This window comes from Meleagris gallopavo, chromosome 11, assembly GCF_905368555.1.
Source record: "Meleagris gallopavo chromosome 11, MGAL_WU_HG_1.1, whole genome shotgun sequence".
In the NCBI taxonomy this organism is placed as follows: domain Eukaryota; kingdom Metazoa; phylum Chordata; class Aves; order Galliformes; family Phasianidae; genus Meleagris; species Meleagris gallopavo.
The window spans coordinates 13,206,993-13,233,965 of record NC_139414.1 but is presented as its reverse complement, the minus strand read 5'-3'; positions in this window follow the sequence as shown (position 1 = coordinate 13,233,965).

The following is a 26,973-nucleotide window of genomic DNA, read 5'->3' as shown; positions in this document are numbered from 1 at the left end:
CTTGCTAAAATATATTCGCCACAAGGTCATTTGATTGCCATCGAAGAGTTTTCCAACTCATCAACAATTTGTTCATGTGAATAATCGACCTTATCCTTAAAATGATGCTTGATCTTTGTGTTGCCTGCTTTTGCTTCCAGACAAGGTTCTTGTTGCACTTTCCTCTGCTGCGGCAAAGAGATTTCTCAGGGATTTTTCAATCTTTGAAGGTATTTGCACACTGTTGACAGATCATCTGGCAATATATTGCTCATGAGAGGTTTCTTCTCAAGTTTTACAACACGCTTGCTTCCTTTTCTTTGCTGTTTAATTTTTCAGCACCATTTTAAGAATGCGGGGCTCCACTTTCTTTGCCTTTGCAAGGAGATGAAGTCCCTGATCCACAGTTATTCACTGCCTTCTGCTGCTCCTTCCTTTGTGCCACCACAGCTCAGTGGGAAACCAGACTTCATTGCTCATCCACTCCAACACCTTTTCCAAGGAGGTGTTAAGGCTGAGATGTCCCCCCGCACTCTGCCGGCATGGTCTTAGATGAATTTTTTGTTATGCTGCTCTGTATTTGCTTGGGGCCAGTGCATCAGGCAATCCAGATCACGTTGCATGCTTGGTGAAGCGGGAAATAGTGATGACAGGCAATCTTTGTGCCATCTGCCACAGTTATTAGCAAACAATGTTTTATTTATCTGCAGATCAGCCGTGAAGACACTGACTCCCATTGGAAACATGTTCAATGACAGGTTCTCATCTTTTTAGATCAACAGGTTAATGGATGAAGAACCAAAATCCACCATTAAGGCACGCAGAGTTATGCTTAACAGAAGACTCCCATGTCTATGCACCTACAGTTACTAGCCATGCTGGAAATACTGTTGATGTGAAAAGGCAATTGGAGAGGCTGTATTCCCATAAAACCATGCTTGCTGGCTACTAATCAGTTATGCTGACACCATGAAATTCAATATGTGGGCAATTCCATTCTTATCTTTCCAATACTTTGATCCACTCTGGCAATGATCCTGCAGTTGTCCGTAGAGATTCACAAAAAATCAGTTTCCTATTCATAGGAATTTTCACTGTTTTGGTTATTTTTCCTCTCCTGTTATCAAGACAGAGCAGAAATAGCATAAGATGACATCAAAATTATCCATGACTAAAATGTTTTCTTAGCAATCTACATCCATAGCAAAAGGAAAATATCTAATTCCCAATTTAACTTCTATTTTCTTTAACATAAACAGATAAAATGTGCTATGCCAAGAGTGTAAAAATATGTCAGTATTACATTTCTGGATTTTATTTTGTGTTTTGTTACAGCATGCTTTGTCGAAACTAGTCCATTTGAAAACACTCCAACTTCACTGAAAACAGCATTTTCCTTTGAAAAATTTCTCCCAATATAAATATGCCATCAGGTCTGCTTTTGTCACCACACCAGCCTTTTTCTACTGGCCCAGCATTCTCGGTTTCTAGTGTTTGAGGTTTCCCAGTATTTTAAGATTTATTAAAGAATTAAGTCAATGATGCCATAAGCTCCTCAACCAACACTCCAGCAACTGAAGCGGCTCCAACTGTATTCTTACAGCTAGTTGGAATAAATCAACATGTTTCCGTATCAGATCATATCAGCTCCTCAAATCTCACTGTGTTTGTGTGTCAGGTCCAAGAACTTGGCTGTGGGTAATGTCTTACTACCTCTTTCCTCTCATGTATTGCCAACACAAATGGAGATGTCTCGGAAGACTGTAATCCGTGCCTTCTGCTTTGCTCACACTCTTTCAATGCACAGTTGCCAGTGAAAGAAAACCCTGCTCCTTTCATGCTTACGTTTTAATTGCATGCTCCTTTCTGTAGGCAGACAAAAGTCAAATCTATCATTTTGTTTCACATCTCTGTCTCAAATGCATCTGCACTGCTTGTGGTGATGCACTAGAGAACAGCTGTTTGCTCCCATTCAGCATCAGGCTCGCTGACATATGCTCATTTACCTGCATTTAACATCCTCATAGAGATGAACAGCATTCCAAACTCACTCACTACACCATTCAGATTTGCATGCATTCAAAAAAAAAAAAAAAAAAAAAAAAGAAACACTGGCTAGTTTCATCTGCTCCAAAAGCACAAGCCAGAGTCCTAGCTCATCTGAATAGTAAACGTTCAGTTGGTCTACTCTTGCCCAGTATTTGACACAAAGATGGACCTGAATGAAGAAAACAGAGGGTATCTGGGCTAAGCCACAAACACCCACACCTTGCATCTTTGCTTTGTTTTGTTCTTAGAATTGAGCCAGACCTCTTCCACACTCCTTCTCTTACCTCTGCCAGGCTCCCACGCACAGACATCCTTGGGAAGATGCCCAGAGCTCACTCCATACCTCAGTGCAGCTCGATTTCTTGCAATTCTTACAAGAATTTTAGCCTCAGAGGAACCCACAAGCATCACTTTTTTAAGTAGATCAAAATCTTTCCTGTCCCTGGAGACAGGGGAATGGGACTCTGAGCATGTGATGGAGCTGTACGTGTCCCTGTTCACTGCAGGCAGTTGGACCAGATGGCCCTTACGGGTCCCTTCCAACTCAAAAAAATTTGTGATTCTATGAAAAGTATTTATCTCCCCATGCTTGCTGCTAAATTACCTGCTCCTCTTTCTTGCTTGTTTGCATCTCAGGCTTCCCATTAGCCCTTGTAATGCATATAATCAGCACTCAAATCCTGTCTGTTGCTCTGCACAGCAGGCTGGATGTTAGAGGAGGCGGACTCAGCAGGTGGCTGGGGTTCATTGCCTGGATGTATTCCAGCCATCTTCTTCCTTTTTTCCCTCTTCTCTCAGATGCAGCAGCTTGTACCCTGCCTTTACACCTCTGTCTTGTAGAAGTGTCTGGGCAATTCACAGTCTCTATCACATTCTTCCTTTCCATCCTCCACAGGTAAGAATGTGTGTGCTGCACAGATAACAGGAGACACTTTCTACCCTAAAGATGCTCTGCTCTAATTTTGAGCAATTCCAGCTGTACAGAGCCTGACAGCCCAGGCTGCTGGAGGTACACCAAGCCTCCCCAGACAGGTCCAGCACACAACAAAGAGCTCAGCACAGCAGATGTTTTTGAACAGTACCTTCACCCGCAGTCTGCATGCAGACACCTGTTTGCCATTTACCAGCACCATGCTGGAGCATCCAGATCTGAACAGCCTGCAGTGTCACCTCCTGTCACCGGTTGTTTCAGCTTGGTGGACAGCTTGTATTTAGTAGGTGATGTTATCAGAGGAGATGGAACAAGTAAAGATGTGACAGAGAAAATAGATCATATTGTTCCCATTAAAATAAATATTCATCTTGGCATTTTCAGCTGCACTCTTATTTACGAGAGAGTGACTTTAGTGACTTTCATTCCTTTTTCATTTTTTTTCCCCCAGAAACAGCACTTGGCAAGCAAATAGCATCTGTAAATTACAGTACCATGAAGTGAAATGCTGGCCACTCATTTCACAGACCAAAGCTAAGTCTTATTATCCCCAGTTTCACCAGTGCTTTTATTGAAACACTAAAATAAGAGCAACTTGCCCAAAAGCACTCTCTAGGACTATTGTTGAGAATTCACAGCTGCCTGGCCTGAACCTTAACAACATTCCGCATTAGCTGCAGTCACCTTTATAACTCAACTGGAATACCTACTACATTGTTTGATTTTCATTCCCTCTCAGGCTGGCATTTGGCCTTTCTTTTTAAATACCATGTGCTGTAACCTCCCTCCCCTTGCAACCAGGGACAGTTAGAAGCTCTTGCTGCCTCTTGCCCAGCTGTAAGAGCAGAGCAGGTGGGACTAATAACAGATAGCAGCTACATCAGTATTATCCTTTTATTTTTTTCTCCTAAAAGAAAGAGAAAAAAAAAAAAAAAAGAAAGACTACAAAAGCTCTGTTCTGAGATACTTAGAACCAGCTGTTTTCTATCATCAAATAACACTGATGATGGGGAGTATCCTTACAAGCTCCACCTCCATTGCTTCAAGCAACTCACTTAAGCATTCCCCCATTAACAAATTAGTCAGTGCTTACTGGTTATATCATCTGTGCCTGAGGAACATAGCAAAGTAAGCAGCCTTCACACCACACCTGAGAAACAGGTTGGACTGGAGTTGCTGTGTATTTGCTTTGAAAGCAGAGGTGGATGTGATGGTAACAAGGGATAACTCATCCTATGGATTGTATGGTAAAGTACTGATTACTACTCCCCTTAAGAACGAGGCAATCTGGATATTTGAGTGTTTTTCATGTAACGTATTCTAGATAATTGCTCTTGGTTAGACAGAGGCGTCATTGTGGAGCAAAGACAAATTTTGCATCTTTTAGGCTTAGGTTTTTCGGGAGTAGTACAGCTTCTGTATTTTCTTTACAAAAATAGAAGAGAATTTTGCTGGTGCTTCTCCCTACTGTTTTCAAAATGACCTTTGATTTTTGAGGTTCCTAGTGCTTGCTTAGGTGACTAGACAAGACTCCTCCCTTCTGTGTATCTTCATACCTTCTTAGGACCAAATGGATTCTCTAATTGATGAGCTCAATGCTACTCAGTGTTCATCTCCCACTCCAGGTGAAGGTTAGCCCTTCTTATCAATCTGCCCTACACTAGCTATTGGAATATGCAGCCTATTCTGGACAATCTCAGTCATGATAAAAACAAAACACATTTTTCCATTGTGGGACTTTGTTTTATTTTTTGCATAATTGTTTGTTGAATTTTTTTCCCACTGACTATCTATCTACAATTCCTTATCTGCATTTTGGTCAGGGATGCACACAGGCTCTTGCAAAACTGTATTCAAGTCCTTCACTGCACAGAAACTGGATAATCAGCAATGATAAACACATGTGAAATCCATAACTACTTTGCACTTTTCCCCACTGTGCCATCAGGTGTAGCTAGTACAGGCTCATTAACACATTGGGAGCATATCACACCGTTCTGAAGTGCCTGGAGGGTGGGAGATGTGAGAGGATTATTTTGTCCTGTTCTGCTTTTTCAGAGATGTCTGTGAAGCCCTGTGCCCCTTATATACAGTTTCATAAACAAAAGTGAAGTGTTTTTTTTTTCTTCCCCTTGAAGCTGAAGCCTCCAGCAGCTGTGTTTCCCTCTCAACCCTTGCTATGTCCCCAATCTTCAGCAGAGATTGCTGGTGTCAGTGCCCCACAGGTCCAGACTAAAGGGCAGCTTACACCTCCCCTGCACTGAGCGCCCATCAGAGGGGGCACTGGGTGGTGAGCAGTGCTCCTGCAGACAGGATGCAGCACGGGGCTTAGAGCACATCTGAGGGCATCCGTTTCTCGTGTTTCTACCCCAGGACCTTGGCACTCTGATCAGGCAGTTCTTTTGAAATGCCTTGCTTGCTTGGGACACTTCTGCATAGAGGCGTCATCTCTTATTGCGTTAATGTGCATAGCAGGAGCACTGCAGTATTTACTCTGCGCTCAGGATGGGAGCTCTTCCAGCCTTCCCACCTACTTCACACACTTTTCAAGCTGCCCAGTGTATCTCAAGAGAGAGGAAAGTAGTTGCTAAAAATAACGATGTAGAAGTTATTTGTGGCCTGGCCCGCATTGACTCTGTGGCAGCCATTACACAATGATGTACAAAGAAGCCCTTATCTGGAGGAGCACAGCCTGTCTTACAGTCCACAAGTTACCAAGGAGCAACCCTGGCTTTTCAATCAATTCCTAGGAATGTGAGGCCTGGACGTTCCATTTAGATGCCAAATCTTGTTGAGCAGGATCTGCCAAGCTGCTTTCTTACACCTTCTAATTTGGATGAAGCTCTGGTAGAAGCCATCAGAAGGAGCTGCACTACTCAGCAGCGTGGTCCCTCTCTTCCAAAAAATTGAAGGCAGCCAAAGCAGGTCTTTCAAGCTAGAATTTAGTCCAAGATAATTATTTTTTTTTCTCTCCTTTCTACAAGGATTTGCAGTAACCCATGGAAGGGAAAGGAGACTTAAACCTTAGATGATGTTGAGTTTAGGGCATAGTAATTGGATTTAGTTCACAAATGCATATTTGCTCTGGGTAGCTTTTTCAAATCCTAGTGAAGCCAGAGGAAATTCAGAAAACCCTTGTTTTTATCTACAACTAGGTCTGAAGAATTGAAATGACTCAAAACACAGTGCAAGAAATACCCAGCCTTTTCTTCTGAACTCTCCAATGTTAGATAGCTTTTGATTACACTCATTTCCTCACTGGCCTTATGGTTGCTGATCTGCAAAGATCTGTACTAAAATTTCCATCTTGTTTCTCACATCCTCATGGTAACAAGCTTATGAAGGTAAGAAAGTAGAAGATTCTTTTGATAAAGCAGGTGATCTAGTGAGTGGCAGCCCTGTCTGCAGCAGGGGATTGGAGCTCAATGATCTTTAGGGCTCCCTTTCAGTCGGAGCCATTCTACGATATAGTGGCGCAGATGGGATGCAAATAGAGAGAAGTTACAGGAATAGTAGCATTTCCTTCCCTGCTCACTCAGTAATGCAGTGCCCGTGAGTCAGAGGTGGTTGGAGCATAGCTTAGTCTGCTTATGGGATGGCAGAGGAAAGAGCAGTGGAAGCCTCACCACAGCCAATCTGGGACTCCACGCAGTCTTCCCTTCCCCACTAGATCACTTACCACCTCAAGGAAAACACTTGTTCTCATCAAATCCCCGGCGGAGATCCTTATCATGTTATTCTTTTGGTACTAATGGGATGCTCAGTACTCACTTGCATGTGCTGGCTCCTGGAAAGACTGATCCCCAGAGCCCCTCTTTCCTTCTCTTCTGAGGAGCATTACACTTGTCCTCCTTCTCTCCTTTGGGACCTATACTGTAATCTTTGCCTTCTCAAATGCAATCACTAATGATTCAGAGGTTTAGTTCAGCTAATTCTTTAAGCACTCCAGGGGGAATTTCAGCAGCCTTTGCCAGCTTGAACACATGGCTTTTCTTTAAGCCTGAATATTTCTTTAACTCATTCTTCCACTAAGCTGCTTCAGAGTAATCTGTTCCCTTACAATAATTAGCCACGCTAATTGCCTGGTTATAATTGACTTGTTTATTAAAAATAGGACAAAGTAATTCTGAGTATTTCAGCTTTGATGTGCTTTCCTCCACTGGCTCCTTTTCCTCTCTGAGAAATGTAAGGTCCTTTTATCAAAACCCATTCCTCTCCTGCTTGCACCTCTGCCTCCCTTATTGAAACTACCAGGTCAGAGCGCTCCCCACTCAGAGCTTTGCCATTGGAAATGCATCTCTGTGCAACACAGATGTAAAGCCATCCTACGACAGGATGCATCTGGGAACAAGGAGGAGAATTGCTTCTGGTTAACCCTTCCTATTGCTTGCTGGCATTCCTGACTTGCTCTCTTATTGGATGATTCTCAGCTTCTTCAGCATGCATTTGGAAAAGAGCACCAGGTTTGTATTCCTGATGCTTTTCTACCTCTTGTAAGTGTCAAGAAGAGCTAAGGAACACCAACTGTGAAAGTCAACTGACTAATTTCTTGTTTTCCAAGTTTAAGTAAGTTGCTGACTACTAAATGGGTAGAAAACTAACATGTGTGTGATTATTGTAGATCTGCTGCTGTTGTTTTCCTTCCTGTGATGCACTTGGTTATTACCTGGTCTTGGCTTGAGTTATAGAACAGTCAGTCCTGTAATTCTGAAGAGTTAAAAAACAAACAAACAAACAAAAACAAACAGGAAGAAAGTTGTAAAAGCTTCATTATCACTGTCTTAATTATTTTCAGGCTGATCTGCTTTTGGAAGGACTGCTGGTACAGTCCTCAGGGTGGTAAAGCTAAGCATGGATTGGTACCTGCATGCACTGTAACCAACAGTGAATGCAAGCAAAAAAACTGCAGATATAAAAGCAGCCCATGTTTTAAAGATACCCTTCGGTTGTATCTACCCATTTTTAAAATTAACTGTAGGAAGAGAACGACCATTATCAAAGCTGAGCCATCACCGGACCCACCTTGCTTAATGCCATCTAGTGGCAGCTGGGAGATGGGAGCTCTCAGAAGAGCACAACTTTAGGAGAATATCTCATCTTTTGGGAAAGTGGCAAAGCAACAAATAGTTGTTCTCAGTGCTGCAAAGATAAAATCAGATGAAGATGCTCTCAATAGTATTCTGCCATGAATATACCACCAGATCCATAGCAGAGCCCAACACAGACATCTGGACTGGTATGGCTGTCATCTAGAAAAGCCCCAGTAACCCCAGAAACAATGAGTAAAAGTGAATTATTTGTAGGAGGGAACTAAAACAAACAAACAAAAAGAAAAAAAAACAAACAAAAAACACACTCAAAACAAACAAACAAAAAAAGAACTTCTTAAAAAAACATACATCAAATGTGAACCTCTGGGTCTCCAGCATGGACATGGAGCCAGTGCCAAAGGTATTTTGATGCAGTCATCATGCAAATATACTGCAGTTTCTTCCAAATCCTCCTACAGCAGGTCTACATGCTTTAATAACAGGAGCCAAAATTTTCTCTCCTACCAACAATATCCCAGCTGACATTGGTGATTTGCAGCAAATCCCAATTAAGGCTGTGTGCAATTGTAGGTAATAACAAGATAAAGCATACTTTTTTTTGTTTATGTGGTTGAAATTTACAACTAGGCATTTCATCTCATAAAGCCTTTCTTCTCTTACTCACTGGTTAGTCGAGGCAGACTTTAATTTCTACTGAGTCCAGTGAGTGGTTTGAGACAATATCTTCCGGCTTGCCTGGAATGTTCTTTTTGATAGATATTTGCATAAATGCTCAAGACTTTTTCTGAGCTCAGGTTTTCCATCAAAACTCATTTATAGTCTCAGATGGTTTTTGGTTGGTTGGTTTTTGGCTTAGTGACACTAGAGTACAGTGTCATTTATTTTTAATGTTCTTGCTTGAGTATTTGAGAAAATACTAATATTTACAATTGGTCTAAGCAGATACAGTTTGAGCTTCTGTAGAATTCTTTATTTATATACAAAAACATGAAAATGAATGTTTTCCATCACGATTGCTTTGCATTCTGATCATAAGAATTGACTGTATGAGAATTTCCAAAGCAAAATTTGATTTTTTTTTTTCCAATTTCTGTGATGCTAGGAAATACAGTTCCATTTGCTTTCTTGGATTATATGTAGTAAAAGCTTTTCTAATTTAGCAAAGATGGACTAACATTTTAAAAATTTAAAATATTTAGTATTTCCCTTTATAGGAATAAATACTGTCTCTGTACAGTATTTTCAGACAACTTGCTTTCCATATAGCTCAGCTATCCCAGCCATCTACATATGGTCTATAATCCCATCTCCCCTGCTACTGCTTGAACAAAGATCAGTTATTGCTTTCCCAACTAAAAGCTCTTTTAACATTCACTTACACAGAGCATAGATCATAAAGTCTATGGCCCCATAGATCACATATTATGAGCTCATGCGCTGATGAATTGTCAGTTGTTTCCAAGGGGTTTGTAAGCAACACAGTTTTGGAAAGGAATGTAGAGCCACTATTTTTTCTTCCATTATTCATCCTTTCCTTTTTCCCAGCAAATAGCCTCTTTTCAGTTCCAGTGCATGTGCAGACTAGAAATAACATCAGCCCTGGAGGATTTTCCTTTAACACTCACTGAGACATTCATTCCCCAATTTAGGGTGTCTGTTCTCAACTTTTCAGAATAGCTTCCCTTGCTCCGTGCTTCATGCAGTGCCCAGACTGCTCTGGGAGAGTGATATTCTCAATGAGGCCAAACAAAGTCAGAACAACTCCTTCACTTGTCTACTGCCCTGAAGACATAGCAGGGCCCGATTTAATAAATCAGAATAGATGGTGCAGAAATCCTGTTTTCTGCTTTATAGTCGCTAGAGGGCAAAGCAGGTCTCTGCAAGGTAACCCGGCAGCCCAAAAGGAGATGCCTGGCTCAGCATCTGCAGTTTTGGCAGACCATCAGTAGCCAGGTAATTACTGGGGTTACCCAGGTTTAACTCAGACATGGTCAGGTTTGCCCAGAGACAGTGATTCTCATGTGTTTCTGGGTTTGGGGCAAAGCATTGATCTTGTTTTGCTTTTATGCTCTATGAGACCTAGGGGCAGATCAGGAATTACTCCCTCAAGTCAATGTGAAGCTAACCAGGAAAGCAGAGGAGAACAATGGGAGAGTGAAACCTGGGCATTGTAGCTCCAGAACAACAGGATATTTTCTCAGCATGGCTATGTCCTCAGTTTATGGAGAAAATTTATCTAAGCCAGGATAATAAACAGTGTCAAGGAAACCCTAAGTACCACGAGTAGGAGTATGTTTTGTTGATACTGTCCCCAGAGTAAACTATTTTTCACACCAGCGTGCACTGAAATGTGTTTGGAGTGTGCCTATGTGGTAAGAAGCCCTGACTCATTAAGTAGAGAATTGTGCTGCTGAACCTTCTGATTCTCAGCATCTCAATGAACTCAGAATCACAGAACTGCTTCGGTAGGAAGGGACCTTTAAAGCTCATCTGGTCCAGCTCCATGCAGTGAACAGGGTCATCTACAGCTCTGTTAGATGCTCAGAGCCCTGTCCAGCCTGACCTTGAATTTCTCCAAGGGCAGGGCATATACCACCTCTCTGGGCAACTTGGAGCTTTTTTTTTTTTTAGTTCCACTGGAAGGGTTTTTCAGTCCACAGGGCTTTGCTCCAAATAGGAGTCAGATTGTAAATTGCACCTCATGTGAGTTGGTACACCTGACTATGAGCCAAAACCAACAAAGCCTGTGCGTGGGCCTTGCTCCGGTGAAATAATTACTTTTGGAGTTGTGCAAATGCCCCATGTAGAGCCATTCAGTTGAGATCTTCTATTAACTTGAAATGCCTGAAATGAACAAAGTGCGTGTAATGGTGAGCAAAGTCTATGGCAGCACAAAGGGTCCTGGAAAAGCCAAGGCTTCCAGTGAATGGACGATGGGTTTGCACTCTCCAGTGGGTGATGTTACTCAGATTTTGGAAAAGAAGTACTCTTCCCATCTCACACTGAGCTGATTCTGGCTGATTGTCCCTAACTTTGGAAAGATCAGAGCTGTATGGCCTTGTGACAGCGTAAGGAGGTGAGTGAAGGGCTTACATTAACCTTTAACGTAGTGTAGGATCTTTTAGAGGGCTAGAAGTTGCAAATTGGCAAAGTAGTTACTGTCAAGTGCAGGAAGTAATCAAAAACAGAGAGATGTGGGGGACTGACCTTTATTTTCTGAAGGGATTTCATGAGCAAGACAGATTCCCATGACAGCCAATAGGAGGACATATTTCTCTCTGATGCATCTGCGTGTGAACTTACTGTAGGAAAGAAAGATCTAACGCTGCTTTTTTTTTTTTTTAAACAAAAAACCATTTAAAATAAGACATCTGAATGCCTAGTTGGACTTTTTGATTGCTAAGCAGCCTCAGCTCACACTGAGCATAGGGATAATTGCAAGTTCTCATCTCTTCTGGAAAATGGAACATTAAATAGGTCATTACATGTAGCATCAGCAGTCTCATTTTGGCCAAAGCTGAAGTACTTTGTTGAAGGGCAAACAGAGGCTTGCGTTTGCACTGGGTGCAGATAGGCTGGCCATTCCTACAGCATACATGGCACTGCAACAATGCAGGCAACCTGGGAGCCTTCATGCAAGCGGGGTGTGTGTGGTATTTAATAACCTGCCTCCTCCAGGGGATCACACCTTTTCTCAAACCATGTTTCCAGAACACAGAGGAGATTCATGCCATGGGCAGGCCTCTAAAAATGGCAATCAGTTTTATGTTTTTAGGTCATCAGCCCAAGCCTGGTTCAGGATGGAAAGCCATTCAAACAGTGGCTCCAGAGGTCCGTTTATCCTGATGTGCTGTTTCCAGCAGAGACAAAAGCAGCACATAGGAAAATAGGTAAGGACTAGACAAGGAAATAAGAGTCTCCCAACTCTAAACTACTTGATGCTCAGGAAATTTCAGATCTGAAAGGAGGTTCTATGTCATTAGTAATTCTGAATGCATTTGTCTTTCTGTAAGTTACTCTGCTCTCCTTGATCTCACTCAGACTTGTAGCATTCCCTGCATGCTTATATGGGGACAGGTTAAATGAAGTTGAGGAGAGAATAGAAGATAATGGATACAAGAAACAGTGGGAAGCAGCATGAGAAAGCAAGCTGATTCTCTACTGGCTCTATTTCTCCTTTATGCAATTACAAGGAGGTCTTTTCCCAACATTCTGGATCTTTGGATGTGTTGAAATAATTTGTGTAGAATTAGGAAAATACACACACACACAAAGTATTAGGTATTTAGCACAAATGTGAGCAAACAAACCAACTGTGGGACGATGGGATGACCCCACCCAAACCCACATGTGTTCTATAGGTCCCGGAAACAAAACTGAGGTCTCAAATAGCATCATTGTACTACAGTGAGTTCTCTTTTTTGAAACATTTAATGATAAATGTTTAAACAGCTGCCCTCATAGGATTCGGGGAAGGAGAGCAGTAAGGCATTGTCTTGTATTAAAGCCACAACTGGAGCTTGGCCAGAATTGAGGAATTTGTAGGTGACCTGAGTACATTTTTCATGCATTTTGCTGAATCCCCTGCATGGCGTAACTCTCTGTGGGAGATTTAGCCAAACAGTTCGAAGAAAAGAAAGAAATGTGGACAAACCAGCTTCTGTGATTTATTGCCTCAAAGCCATTCACTAGAAATTGTCCCAGCTGGTCATAAACTACATATTTCCTACTTCAGTGGAGGAGAAGAAGGGTTCTGGATGCACATTTTACTGAGATAGAGATCTCTATTCTTTAATTTATCTCATACACTTAGGACAAATAAATGGTGGTGTTGATCTTATCCTCTGCTTAATTTCTCGTTCATTTTCCTTTGCTCTGCTCTCCAACTCCCCCGCCACTTATTCCCCCAAGGTCAGGTGAGACTTACAGAAAGAGAAATAGGCCCATCCCTTATGGAACTAGATGGGAAGGTTCTTGCATTTAGTTTTATATTTGGCTGGAGGGCTGATAACGCTCATGAATCAGTAACCTTGAAGTTCAAGACAGAGAAATCTCTTTAGTAACCACAATGCCTCACCAGGCGTGATCCTAGGGAATACAAATACTCAGGGAAAAGAGTCTTTAGTCTGCTGATTGTGATTTTCTTCCAAAACACAGGCTGAGATTATAGGTCCATTAATTAAAAACACTGTGAAGGCCTGAGTGTGGATCCACATTAGTGTTTGTGTTCAGATCAGGAGCTCACTTTAGAAGTAGCTTGTTTTACATTGTGGTGCCATCTTAGGAGCGCTTGAATTAGTGTCCTTTTACAGGAAGCTTACCTGGAATATGTGATGTGCTCTTCTAGTCACTATTTGGCAATCAGTTCCTGGGACCAGACTGTGGATAGCATGAACCAAAAATCTTACTACTACTAATGGAACCTGACCAAGAAATACATTTCCCGTGAATGTCAGGTCCTCAACAAAAAATGTCCTGGTCCATGGCTCCTGTTAATTCACACTACTTGCTAACGCAGAATACAGTCTTAGAGAACGCATAGATGATCCTCAGTTAATTTGAAGGCTTCATGGCTGAGCAATTCCAATAAACCACAAAATAACAATAGGAAATTAAAAGTGCCAGAGGCAAGGTGACGTGCGGCCCTTCATCTTGTGTGTCATCCATCTGCCCACAAGACATGTGAAATACAGCTAACTATTTTCTGTTGTGACAGATTGGAATTGTTTAAAATAAGAGTGGTCTTGTCCTGCAGCCTTGGGGCCCTGCAGCCAGAGATCCTCCAGAAGTGAGCCGGGGGTCATTTTGTTCAAATGTTGGCAACGTCCCTGAGTTTCTAGTGGCAGATTGTGAAAGGTTTCTCAGTTTATTGCTCGGGGCTTTCCGTAAAATGACTGAATGCAAGTGTCTTTCTCTCCCTCTCTCTCTGACACATGCAGGTGCTAACACCCCACCTTATGTCAACCACCATCTCAATAATAAGAGAATTGCTTTACCCTCATTTTTTTACCCAGATCCAGTCACCATCGATAGTTAAAAGGAAGTTCACGGTGGTGCTGCAAATCAGAACAAACCGTGATGTCTGGCTCTGCTATACAATTTTTTGTTAAAATATTTTTTAATTAAAAGCAGCAAAAGTATTAAGTATGTTCTGGAAAAGTTTAACAATTCTGATCGTTTGCCAAAAAGTGCTTTGGCTGAAAGTTTGCTTTCAATTAAGATATATTGCTTTTTCAATAACTGAAAGTTTTAGATATTCTTTCTGCAAGACATCTAAGGAAATTACAGGCAGTTAAAATGTAAAGGATTTTTAAGAACTCCGAAAAAAGAATATCCTACCAAGGCTCCTCTGTTCTGTTTTGCTTTTGAATCTATGAGGCCTGATGCACTGATACCTTTACCATCAGCACCATGGAAGCCACAGTCTACCTTCCCATTATAGACTACCTTCTTTCATTTTTGTCAATGCATGTAAAGAACTTTGGGGTTCTATTTCTTCCCAGACAACCTCAGCCTTGCCCTCTTCTTGCCCATCCTTTGCCACTTACGTGTGACATATTGCTTTTACAGACAACTGGTTTATAATTGTTGAAAACAGGCATACCTCTTGCAAACATCCACCAGTTTCTGTAGCCTTGGTATTTTCCAAAGGAGGTTTTCCAACCTGAACGCCTCATTTGTCCGTTTTTTTGGCTGTGAAGAGGTTACAGCACCATGCTGGCTATGATTTCCTTTACTTAACAGGTGCTGGTGTTACTTTGTTTTGCAAATGAGGCATTTCATAAACTATGATGAAGATAAAGAACTACTACAGGCAGGGGAGGGTGTAACAGAATGGGGGGGGGAGGGCAGAGAGTGACTGTGCAGATAAATCCTCCACACTATTGAATCTTTTCTAGCAGAGAAAAAAAAACAAACATCAGAGAAGTCATGCTTCAATTCCCTACCATTGCATTATCTTTTTCCTTTTCATTTGCTAGTTCAAAATAACTACAAGTATGCTGCCCTCCTTGAAATGGCCTTCTTGAAAATTAAGTGTATATTTCAAAGACTGTGTACAATATAACTCTTTGTGTTTGGCTTGGAGATATGTTTGTTGAGTGGAAAGGAGAGAGAAATTTAAGTAGCTGGTAGTAATCAAACGTTCCACCACTGCCCAATCAAAATGCATGGAAAGTAAGGATAGGCCTTGACCATGTTGGACAGGAGTTGCATCTTGTGACCTTACAAAAGAGTGGAACTCTTGACAGAGCACTGAATAATCAAACTGTTAGCAATGAAGAAAGAAGGAGAAAGATATTTTTATTATTATTCCAAACTTAGCAATTTGATATTATTATTTTTTCTTGGTTCTGCAGCTCAGTACTTCCTAAGTAGGACTTGTGGTGAGCTGTCAGGGGAACCAATGCTGAACTCACCCCCAGGTGACACACTGTACCTGCTCCACACTCCCCAAGCAAATCATGCAGGACTGCTGATCTGGATCACCTTTTGTTTGCTGAGCAGTGTACAGATAAGACCTATTAGCTCAAATAAGTGGGTAGGACTGAACTTTCTTAATATGTATTTGTTCTGTCCTCATTTCTTTTCATTTGGTCTCAGGTGCCAAAGCCTGCCAAACACGTTACCACGATGATGAATATACTGAGGCCTTGGAAAATTAGAATTAAATATGTGTATTTTTAGTAAGTTGAGACATGGTATAAAAAGGAACTCTAAATCTAGTGTAAATAGCTATCAACCTACTTCTGTTTGTGTTTCAGTCCAATTGTCTACATGTGCTATTCCTCATGTTTTAAAACAATACTTGAGCTGAGGTGATGCCAGGCTGCATCTCAAGATACCTTACCAGCACGTACCCCACTAAGGAGAAAAACTTGGGCTCTTACTTCTTGTGTTGTCCTAAGCTTTGATGTGTTTCTTTCCTACTGTCATAGTTCTCTGTGAGTTAGAAACTACCAAGGTATGTTTTGGAGTTAGCTTATTACATGGGGTTTTGCTTAAGCCAGAACTAAGTAAGTTTATTTGAAGCCTCACTTTTATGAACACCTTAAAGAAACTCAATTTTATACATGCATAAAAAGTACCTCCGTTAGTGCTTGAAATCGTGTCTAGGGAATGCTAATTTGGTGCAATGGTAATGCTAATTTCTTGTGTCTTGTCTGACTTTCAAGTCAGAAAAGTCTGAAAGTTCTCCAGTTTTTGACTGTCATGGCCTGAAGCTGTCCCAAAGCAAAACTGAACATTCCTGGAGCAGTCATAATTATAGTGGATTTTGAATTCCAGAATGAAAACAGATGTGATTCTGCTTGAAACAACTGTTAAAAGCAATAACATAATTTCATTCTGAAAGACTAATTTGAAATAAAAAATAAAAGCGCTCAAAAAGTATTTTGTTGTGATAGAGAAGCTTGTTTCTGGCTTTTCTACAGCACTCTGCTTTTCATTTAGATGAAAAAAAAATGCTTTGGTTTACAAATAGTTCCATTAAAATGCCCCATTCCTGGAGGTACCCAGGGCCACGAGGGGGGACTCTGGGCAGCCTGATTTAATGGAATCAAGCAGCCCATGGCATGGAGTTTGGACTGGGTGGGCTTCTAGGTCCATTCCAGTCTAAATCATTTTGTGATGCTAAAGTCACCCTCCCAGCTCTGTTCATGGCATAGCAGGTTTCCTGCCTAGGGAATGTGCACCTTACTTGTATCCCTGAGAAATAAAAAGAGGAAGAGATGGCTGATTAAATAAATAAATAGCTCTGTTCAAAACTAATTTAAAGTTACTTATTATTATTATTATTATTTTTATTCCAGGTATGGTTAGGCTGAGAAATCAGCATTATTTGAATTAATTGTAGCTATGAATACCACAAGATGCATAAAATGTTATGGATTTGAGATGAACAAGCATATGTATTTCTGTGTTTACACACACACCTATTACCAGAGACATCACAACTCATTCTACCATATTTGCATGCAATAGTCAGTCTTCTGCCACAGTGTTTGTAACACAGAAGTGTTTAGTTCCTAATCTGTAGGTAGGATCTAAGCTCACATTGAAACTAGGAGCTGGCTTCCAACTTCTGTTGTCCTCCTGTGGTGTGTGCATTAGGCCAGCTCAATTAATATAAACTGAGTACCACAGCTCCAAGCTGAGCCAGTGCTCTTGGATATGCAGACAAGCAAGCAAAAACCTGGCCAACCTGGTGGTTCATATTCGGGTGGAAAGCTGTGGTTTGGACATGCTGGCATCCCATCTATAAAGCAACAGGTTCCCGTGGAGTCAGGTAACTGGGACCTGCCAAGGATCATGTAAGCATGTCCATCCGAAACCAGTGAGTCAGCAGAGGGAGCAGACAGGGATCCAATAAATTCTTTGTCAAAGACTTGTTCTAGTCCTAATTAATCAAATTCAGTAACAATTAAATCAGTCATGAGTTAAAAATTACCAAGCTAGCTGCACATACTGAGATGGATACATTCAAGTCTGAGATAAAAATAGGCTGGCAGAAATGAGTAGCATTGAATAAAGCAAGAATCTCCTGGGACATTTCTGGAAATTGTTCAGGGTTATTTTCCAGGTCCTTATTCTCCAAATGCTTCTAGTATTGTTTTTCATTTCTGACCTAGGCTGATCATAGCTTTTCTCCTCCATCTTTTCTCTTGTTGTAGGTGAAGAATGGAGACCATGGGTATGAACATGGTGTGGTTACTGAAGCCTCTCTGAGAAATGCAGTTTCACTCTGTTAAGAGCTCTCCATGCACATAACAAAGACAAACACTGGAAAACCCTTGGAAAGATGGAAACAGACAAATCAGTCAGTACATAATATAATTAAATAGGGTCAGTCGGTCACTCTGTCAGTCAGTGCTCCCAGCATCTCCACTGTCAGTCCTTAGGCTGCTGGATAGTGAATTCAAATTTACCCATAGGAAATACACACTAAAGTGCTTTCCAGCCTCTTCTATAGATCATTTGTTTATGTAGTTACTTCTGTTGTCTTGCCTTTTGGCCTTTACAGATTTTTGGAGTGTGTTAGCTGTTTAGACTGCATCAAATACAGCAGAGCTCTGGGTTGGCTTTTTGACTGGTGAAATGGGAGGTCAAGCGAAATTTGTCATCCTGGGCTTTCTGGCACAAAAAAATTCGGAGACATAATTATACTGAAGGAACAGAGAAACTCTTTTACCCAGGGAAACCAGAAACACCTGATCAAACATTCTCAGTGATCTTTTTTATCATTACATGAAAATGAAACAATGGAAATCACGAGGTAGAGGTCAACATCTTTTCCCAGATAACAGCAACAGGACGAGAGGTAATAGCCTTAACTTGTGCTGGGGAGGTTCAAGTTGATATCAGGAAAAATTTATTCTCAGAAAGAGTGGCTGGGCACTGGCACAAGCTGTCCATGCAGGTGGGGGAGTCACCATCCCTGGAGGTTTTCGAGAACCATAGAGATGTGGCACTGAGGGACATGGGTTAATGGGCATGGTGGGGATGAGTTGATGGCTGGAATGAATGATCTCCATGGTTTTTCCAATTTTTATGATTCCATGATTCTACAAAACCACCTTCCGTAAGCCAGATTTTGTTTCAGACCAAGCTTGTCTTGTTTTTACCCAAACACAATTTTCACTGCTCAGCCAATATCTAACTGGAGCCTAGAGTGATTTTTGTACCCATCCTATGTGCATCCCTACACAGCTTTTCATCAATAAATCAGAATATTTACCTCCAATCTCACTTTGAGTTGAAAAATATGAACTCCCAATATACCATTTTAGATAAATGATTTGGAAACAAAGCTAATCAGAGCTGTTTTCTATATGTCACCAACTGAAAGATAGCTGAAGCAGTGCTAGTTATTGGGCGAAGGGGTGGTACGTGTGTAACTTCTAAAGCAAGGGCTGTGGAGAAGAAAGTAGTGACAAAATAAACCTTCACCCCAGCACCCAGATGAGCCAGTGGATTGATTTCTTTAGCTGAATGTTTCTGGTTTCCAGCACAGGAGAAGCTTATATACCGTTGTTTGATGATTCAAAGTCAATTCAAATAACAGGAAAGAAGATTTCTGTTAATTTCTTTAAGATGTTTATGTGTCATACTGAGGCTTACTTGTTCAAACCACAACTGCATAAGCTTCTCTATAGGATCAATTAATATCTTAAAGGATAGGCAATAGCCGAACAGAGGGCTACAAGAACTCTTAGGACTCCTTGATACTTCTACTTTCCTTCTAATAGCCAGTGGAACAGCAAACACCCAATCACAGCCCTTAAGGTGGAATTCTAAATCTGGGTTAGGACCCTGATGGCACTAATAGGCATTAATTGCTCTGATCAGCCTCACCTGAGCCCTCTACCAACAACCCCTGCCCCTTGGCTCAGCAATCTGATTTAAGCTTAGGCTGGAGCCTTCAGTACTATTTTGAACCATGTCCTACTCTCCTGGGCTGTTCTCTTTTTCAGCAGTGAGCACTGCTGATTCTGGCTTAATTCTAGATGCTCTTTGCTGCTATGTACATGCCTGGCCATCGTGAGATCTGACCTGTTGCTTGTCTTCCTTATTTGGCTTTGAACCCACATTAGCACCTTTGTTTGCCTAGTTTCTTGGTTCAGTATGGCTGCTTTAGCTGGACAGCCTTATTTGGGTGCTGTGGAATGGGATCCTTCCTGGTAAGTTTCTGTGCTGTGAGCTCTTGATAGTGTTCTCAGTACCTTGAATGGAGACTGTCTCTGTGTTTTAGTTGAAGATCTTACATTTCACCCATGGAACTGTGCAGTTTTCAGAGTATGTGAGTACACTGAATGTATGTGTTTAATTTCAATGTTTCCTTCCTGTTGCGACAGAAGAAGTGGATCCTTAATCTACTGCCCACCACTCCTAGATTTGAGGAAGGACAGCTACAGCAGCTTGTTCTCCACTACTCTCTCCTTCATATGCCTTCAGCTGAGCATAGTGCAGGTGTTCTGGCCATTTCCAGAACTCTGCATTCACTGATGCCAATCTTGGCAAAGTGTGGATCGGCTCTGTGACCTCTGGAGATGTCAGTAGCACAATAATAAGCTTAACCAAGACCCCACAGCATGCTAAGCTTGTAAGCTTGTTTTGGCAAGGAGTATCTTTTTAGCGCATACGGAGCACCCACTGTTGTGTAGTCTTGGTCATGCTTCATGGTACTGTTGTAATGTAAATATGTATTAAAGTAATATCCCAGCTCTGGATGCCTTTGTTATGCTTTTCATAAGCTGGCATACCAGAGAGAGCTGGAATTTAGGAGTTACCAGGAGCAGACTCAGTCCTGAAGTCATGCTGTTTCCAGGACAAAATGGCAGTATGTAAAGATGGTCGAGATAAATTAACAGGCAGTAGAAATGGTTGCTCTTGGGGAAAAATAAGTAGGATGGCTTGTCCTGCTTGTTTAAAATACTAGGTTTATTCACCAGAGCAACTTGCTCTGTTCACCACCGTTAATACCTTTTAAGCCTACATCTTATTTGACTAGGTTAAGCTAACTCATGCTGGTGACAGATTAATCTACTTAGTGGTTTTTGAAAGTCTGTTTTCATGGGTAGTACTAGAGGGATGAAGGGAGCTGGTGAATCTGAAGCAAATCACAGCGCAAAAAATCATTTTAAGACTGTGAAAGGCAGAAAAGTAACAGTGCACAAGGCAGTCTGTAGGGATTTTATGTTCATAAGGTTCTCAAGGAACAGCGAGTGGACTCCAGTAATATCCTTTGTGTAGGGAAGCTTAGTGTGCTATGATGGTTCCTGCAGACCAGTCTCAGGTTCCAGCACCTCTGTTTTACATGCTGCATACAGAGGGTTTGAGTCACTGGCTGTGCCTTAGGTGTCATGACTCTAATCTCACTGGGACACCATCACTGATGAAGGGCTTTCAGAGAACTTGGGACGACAGGGCCATGCCTGATCACAGACAATGTTAGCACAGCCATTCAGGAACTGCTTGTAGCCAGCATTTGTTTCAAACTGGCACTTGTCTGTCAGCAGATCTAAGACAAGCAGTGAAGTCTCCAGATGAGTTTCTTTGCAACTTGCATTTCTCACCTCAGGCCTAGAAACTTAAACGGTGTTAGAGAAAGTTGTCTTGCTTCTTACCTCTTCCTAGTACAATTTCTTTCCAGCTCATCAATGTGGCAGACAATCTCTTGTGGCTGTTTAGTATTAGTAATGTGCTGGTGGTGCAGCTGGAAATGGGCAGCTCTGCTATCTGTGTTTTGAAGCAGAAATCTGTTCTTTGACTACTTTCCTCCTGCTGAGGTTTTCCTCAGATCTGTTTGATTTGAAGGCAGATTTTTTTTCTTTTGTAGCAGTAGAAGTACCTGTATTGTTTCAGTTTTGTTAGTTGTTACATTGCAGAAGGCACTTCAGCTCTATTTATATACCTGCTGTCAAATACCTTTTTGATTTCCTAATAAGTCATCTATACAGACATACATGCGTAGTTCTATCCCTACAAATATCTATTATTATTTAGATGTTCTCCTATTAACATAAATAGCACTGCTGAAATGAGTGTTTTCAGTTCAAGTTCTATGTGTCTGCACAAGGGCAGCTCTGAAAGAAATGCCTCCTATTTTACTACGTTGGACCACGATGTTAGAGGTGGATACTGGTGATATAGCAGTAGGAGCTGAACCTTTCCACCAACATTCCAATAGACTAAATGCTGGATGTGAGCACAACGAGGCAGTGGGTGGTGTGTTTTAGCAGTGATGCCACCATAGCTGCTGTGGAACAGTGGGTCACCTCCAGTAGAACAGATTTTTGATTGCGGAGTGCAGGATCTCATTTATCACTAGTGAAAATGCACAGCTAAGTGTTATTGTGCTCTTTGTAACTGTGGTAGTTTCCATGGAAATAGGAGGAGTTACTTTTGGAGTGACAGATATATGTGAAAGTACACATGTGCAAACTTCTGGTACAAACCTCCATCAAAAATATAGGAATTAAAAACCTCCTTTGATAAGAGCAATTCACATGGTATAAGAAAAATGAAATTCATGGCTTTAATTGCAGCCTATCAGAATTAGGACATGTGCTAGATTAATGCATGCTAAAAGAATTTCTGACTCCAGAAACTACTTTGGACACTAAGAAACCATGCCCAGCAAGCATCCTTCCAGAAAACCCATTGCAGGTGGGCTTCATGTCTTGTTTGAGGACGCTATTAGCGCTTGCATTAGTTACAGTGGGAGAATACAGTGGTGAGGTAGAAGCAGAACCTACTGATTACAGGATGTGCTAGCCAAAAATTCTCAGTCATCTTGGAAGAGATGTGGTATATGAAAAACTAGTTTTTGTTTCAAAATTTTTTTTGCCATATGACTCAGCTATTTCAAAGGAAAATTCCTCAAAAATCCTCTATTGTTTGCCTTTGCTGTGCAAATGAAGACTGCAGTGCCAGCATCTTCCTTGTTCAGCTGCAGCAATCCATTCCTTACGCTGCTGGGCTGGGATTGGAACCAAGGCTGAGGATTGTAGTCCTAAGGAAGAGGGATGGATCCTGGGATTTGCTGTGGCCAGTTGGTTTTTAGCAACCTTTCCCACTTGGGGATAACAGCACTGCTCAGTGCAGTTTTTCAGGTGGTACTTCTGCAGGTGTCCTGGGCATCCCAGTCTTTAGTTTGTAATCAGGCAGCTTGAGGGTAATCAGTGGTGTCTGCTCAAGCTGCTTTGTAAGGGAAGCAGCTCTCTTTCGACATAGCTCGCTTCTTTTCCTTTCTTGATTTCTTCCCGTTTCCTCTTTTTTTTTTCTTTTCTCCTTTTCCTCTACACTGCAACCTAATCCTTTCCGAGACATTTTTTAATGACACAAAAGCTGAAATGCATGGAATATGGGTACTTAGTGCAAGCCACCTGCATTACCATGCACTGGATATCCTCTATGCAGTCCATGGATTTTACACCTGGCAGCTTGCACTGCAAACACAGGTTGCAGATGTGAGAGGGTTACGCTGCTGCAGAGATGCAGTGAAAAGCCAAAATTGCTCACATGTGTCTCCCTTCCTGGAAGTTCTGTTCATTTGCATGAATCGAGGATCCTCTTGGACTTCCTCAAGGTTTCAGTTGTTCTTCTGGATTAACCTTAGCCACCTCAATTTGCTCTGCTTTGTGCTGCACTTCTGCTGGCTTCCAGGGCTGTTGGTAAGGCAGAGCTGCTTTTGACCTAGCACATCCAGTAGTACCTAATGGTGTAAAATGCTGTTAATAGGATAGATCCAAACACTTTTAGTCTCGTTCATACTACCCCCTTGGAATTACAGCAGCTTTGTATGGAACTTGTGCAGTGAAGCTTGAACTTGTAAATACAGCAGAAGCAGCAGATAGCTGTAATCAGAGTGCCAATAAGTGGTGTTTCATAAACACTCTCCTGGCAAGATGTTCTCCTGGGTATGCTGTTATACAAGTCATTTCCCCTTAATTGCTGGTAATTGCTTTCAGTGTGAATGATCCTAGGACTAGCTTACTAAAGCAGATTTAAGCAAGAAAACATTTATATTATTCAAGGAATAAGTATACCAAAGCAGACTAACTCCTGGGCGGGTCTCGCTGCTTGGATCTCTTTAGAAGTGTTTGATTCCTGGGATGTGGATGCCAGTGTTGGCCCATAACAGCAAAGCTGCTTGTGGCTTAAAAAATAGCATATTAAATGCTGATCTCTATATAAACATATACAGAGACAGAGTTAATCTGACTGTGAATGCAAGCTGGCTTCAGCACCCTAATGGCATTTAAAACAGCTGATGAGTGGAGAAAATGAAATCTATAAACAAATACAATAACTAGATGTTTGAATAAACCATCTTATTTGTCTACTGAACTATTCAAATGATTAAAGGGAACCAAAGTGTGTAGAGATTGCTTTCGAAGCAGGAATATACAGTTGGATATTACCTCCAGGGTTCAGAAGATAAATGTGTCTTTGAAAACAGTAATGTAATGATAAAAGACCTTGTAAACCTGATTTTAACCAAGTTATGTGCTGAACCACATAACTTACACAAGATATGTGAGGAGAAATCTATAGAGTGGTATAAAGGCTGTCAGAGAACGTGAGCAAAATGCCACATGGTGCTGCTGTAGGAAGGACATGGGCACCATCCCAGTGCACCAGGAGCAGCCCTCAGTAGCTGTCCCACTCCTTGTCTCAATCAGGAGCGAGAGGGGAACTTTGCTATTGCTAATAACTCACGTTGTGTTTGTTCTTCCTTATGTTTTTATTCTCTCTTGGGTTAAATGTATGTTCATTGCTCCTTGCTTGTTCTGCTTTAAATTTGCAGAACGGTTAAATTCTCCAGCTTGTTTAACTAAAGGCTAAAGGGAACAGAGTTTGGGGATTAGCCAAAAATCCTAATTATTTTGTAGTTGAGGTGTGACATATGTAAACATCTAACTGCTTCCCTGTTGTGTGACTCATGGCCACAACACACATGCTCCCCAGAGTATATCTGGTTTCAGCTGGGACAGAGGTGATTTTCTTTATAATGTTTGGTATCAGGCTGTGTTTTTGCATCTGCAGGACATCAGTAGGAACGCAATCAGATCACTGCAGCTGTGGTGTGTATATGCAAGGAGAACTTGCATCTATGCCAGAACTACTGGTCATAGCACAAATATTTTTGAATGTAACTTATGTTTTTGTATTTCCACAAGGATTCAAGTTCTCTTGAAGATACTGATCTAGAAAAGATCACACCGGGGGTACTTTTTTTTTTAAAAGCAGGTTTTCCTTCACTAAGCATAATTAAGACTGAGAGAACTGGTTGATAATTGTTTTAATATAACTTAAAGTATGGTAAAGAATGGAAGATAAATCATTTAAGAAAAAGGTTACGCTGAACTTTGTTTTTGACCAACTTCAAGCTACAAGCATCATTTTCATAGAATCACTTTCCTGCACAGTAGTTCACTGCCTCTCCTGGGCAGTGAAGCCAGGAGAGCTGCTTACTTACCTGCACAGCACATCACCACTACAAACCAGGGCTGTGCTTGTGACCTATCTTGCATTTCTGTCCTATTTTGCATCTCGTTTGAGCAAGAACATACACTACACCACTCTGACCAGAAGATGGCAATGAGAAATTAAAGTTTACTCTTAACTATTTCTTTATCAAGCATCGTGTAGTGATACTTGAAGCTTACCACAGCTTGCATCAAAGACTTCCAAACAGACTTTTTTGAATAATTACAAGATAACAGCTTCAATTCTATACAGATGATCTATTAGGGTAATGTCTGAGGGACAAGAGGTGGTTTAAGACCACTTTTCCTTTAACTGACTTTTCACGGCTAGTTCCTAAAGGGGAGTAGTTTAAAACTGAGTGCTCCCTCTGACCTGCATGAATTGTCAGTTCCTTCAAACTTTTACTGTCAAACAGGAGATACTTTGTTCAGAGTCTTCACAAGATCACCTCTGCTGATCCCTAGGAATTGAGATCTGTTTCCAGTAGGAAAAGAGCAGGAGACAATATGAATGCTTGGGAGGTCAGGCAGTGGCACAGAAGCAGTGCCACCAAGGGGAGGGAGTAAGAAGTTAGAGCCAGGCTGAGAGCTTGCCTTATCATGTAACTCATGCTTTTTCCAGCGTATCTGGAGCTCGGGTCCTGCTGGCACTAGCTAGCTCCTGAACCTGTTACTCTGCAACTGCATTTTGGGGAAGAATAATTTGTGGGGCTCTCTCTGTTGAGGCAAGTGCTGAGTATAGTGATAGTACAATGTTTCAGGTTGGATGTTAGGAAGATTTTTCTTTTTTTCTCAGAAACAGTGGTGAGGCATTGGAAAATCTGCTCAGGTGGTGGTGGAGCACCATTCCTGGAGGTGTTTATAGAAAGGGTAGATGTAGTACTGAGGGATACTGCTTAGAGGGAAATATTGGTGGTAGCTGGACTAGATGAACTTAAAGGTCTTTTTCAATTGTAATGATTCTACCTGCCAGTGGTTAACTCTAAGCTTCTTGTTCATACTCATTTCAGCTGTTACAATGAAGAAACTCCAGTGCCCTCTGCTATTCAGCTCAACAAAGAAGCAGCTAACCAACGGCTGTTGGCATAAATAGTCAGATCCAAGACAACACCACAAACATATCTCCACAAGTGCCCTCAGTTCACTCTTTATGTTTTTCCTTGGTTTTACACCAAACTGTCAGTGTCCTTCACCTCTGTGGATGACAGTCCCAGCTCTGATTTCATGAGACCATCCCAGCCTATGCTCAGGCAGCACGGAGCTCTACAGCAGGAAAGGGGTAACTGTTGGATGAAAATGTGAAACTGGGGGCTTGTGTGTTAACGTGTGCATTTGAGTTCCTGTATTCTTGTGCTGAGACAGGGGTTGTCCCTGATCTTTGACTTCTTGCTACAGTTTGAGCTTTCCAAACTTAAGTGAGGGGCCTACAGTGGAGACAAATCTAATTGGGAAATTTCTCTGCTGAAGAGCAAAAATCAGAAACTGGGTTCTGCAGTCCTCACTTCTAAGGTTCTTTGACAGGAAAACACCATAGAAAAACATGGGGAAAAAAAATTTCTGCTTTCCCATCTTTTCTCTACTTTCTAGTTTTCTGCATATTGCAGGAAACTTACCACGTGTTACATTCTTTCATATGTAAAATATGTTCTGGCAACAGGTGAGGGGTCCCCAGTCTGACATTAGCGTTGGTACAGCAGGGAATGTGCTGGGCTTCTAAAAGCCTGAGTCTGCAAAAGTGAGTGTCTGAGGATTCAGCCCTGCAAGATGTACCCAGAAGCAGAACAGGTGGATGCTCTCCCATTTTTTTTGGCAGAAGGGAAGTGCCAAGCAATCGAAACCTTTTTACGCTGTGGCAAGCAGTAAATAAAGGCTCTGATATTTTAAGCAGTAGGTTGTGCAACAGTCATAAAGGAAGATTAGGAGTTATGCCAGCACGCTGGTTATTCATCATTTCCATCAGTTTAGCCAGTCT